At 55.1% G+C, this 1,422-nt stretch overlaps 1 protein-coding gene across 7 annotated transcripts in view; it reads right to left on the bottom strand.

Annotated features, from left to right (window-relative positions):
• The window catches only part of TP73 (tumor protein p73), a 26,218-nt gene that overhangs the window by 21,203 nt on the left and 3,593 nt on the right, over positions 1-1,422 (bottom strand). The window lies entirely within an intron of this gene.

The following is a 1,422-nucleotide window of genomic DNA, read 5'->3' as shown; positions in this document are numbered from 1 at the left end:
GGTGACACCGGCTGCAAGGCCACAGCACAAGCCACCCTTGGAAAGCAAAGCTCAGGCATGGGAGAGGAGGAAGAGCAGCGAGGGGCAAGGGATTGCTGCTTGTCAGGGCTGATCCGCAGCCCGAACCACCCGGGAATGCCACAAGGAGCTGCTGTGTTCCCCTGGGACATCGGGGGAGGCTGCACCCGCATCCCAGCCCAGCCCTGCACTGGTTTTGGGGATGGATGGAGCTGCACTTGAGGAGCAGACCCGGTGGTTTCAGTGCCACCCTGGCACACGTACGTGGGAGAAGCAGGCTGCGGCCGGACCGCACGGCAGAGCCCGGCACGTGTGCTCATCTCCTGCTGGAATGGGAACAACCGGGAAGCCCTTCACCTCCCGGCAGTGTCTGCTGCTCAGGAGCTGCAGGGTGGGCCAGGGGTGAGGTGGCCCTTGGAAATGGCTGGGAAAATACTCCACAAAAGTCATCCCTGCATGATTTTGTGAGGTTGCGATGCTTAGAGGCAGGTTGTGAGCAGCTGAAGCCTGCGGCTGGAAAGGTTAAGGGCAGGGAAATTGAGAACAGCATCTCTGCACGGAAGAGAGCCTTCCCTCGGGAAAAACAGCAACCTCGTCACACACGAAGGAGACACGGGACCCGGAGTGTCACCTCTGCCAGCACAAAGCAACAGGCAGCACCCCGAGCACCGGGGCTTTGGGAATCTGCTGGCAGGGATACCCAGAGGCAGGTGCAGGGGTGAAAATGACCAACTTGGTTTTAAAAATTGACTAAATTTTGGAAATATTCCCTTAAAAAAACAAATTGAAGGAGTGAGTGTTTGTGTGTGTATGTCTGTAAATATACACACACCCCTATGTTTATACACACACACGGATAAATATCCACAACTGCAGCAGCCACCTCCCAAGTACCAGCACTACAGGACAAGAGGAGACCCGGACATATGGGCTTTAAACCAATGTAAGTGAGACAAAAAAGAGGGATGAAGTAATTTCTGGTCAGGAAATGCAGCACTGCACCTCTCTAACTGCACCTATGCCCATATCTAACTTTTCCTAATGCCAGAGTGCAGACGCAAAACCCTTTTGATGAAGAAAGCAACCTCAGCACTTGAGGACAGGGCTGCAAATGAATCTCCTGCCAGCGCAGGTAGCCCTCCATCTGCTCTGCCCTCCCAGAGACCTCACACCAGGGTAGAAAAGCCAGTGCTGGGCACAGGTACATGCTGTGAACTCAGCTGCAGAGATCCCTGGTGGAAGAGAAACTGGTGCTGGTGGTGCCCAGCACCGCAGGACGTTCCTCGGAGGGATGCTCCCCTCCTGTCTGTGCATACACAGGTGAGGGACCCTGCACCCCTCTGCACCAAGGGTTTAAATCACACCTTGGGCTTTGCAATCACCAGATCAGGTAAAGCAAGGGAG

Source organism: Antrostomus carolinensis, unplaced genomic scaffold, assembly GCF_000700745.2.
Source record: "Antrostomus carolinensis isolate BGI_N321 unplaced genomic scaffold, ASM70074v2 scaffold30663, whole genome shotgun sequence".
In the NCBI taxonomy this organism is placed as follows: domain Eukaryota; kingdom Metazoa; phylum Chordata; class Aves; order Caprimulgiformes; family Caprimulgidae; genus Antrostomus; species Antrostomus carolinensis.
The sequence above is the reverse complement of the archived record's forward strand: the minus strand, read 5'-3'. Positions and strand labels throughout refer to the sequence as shown.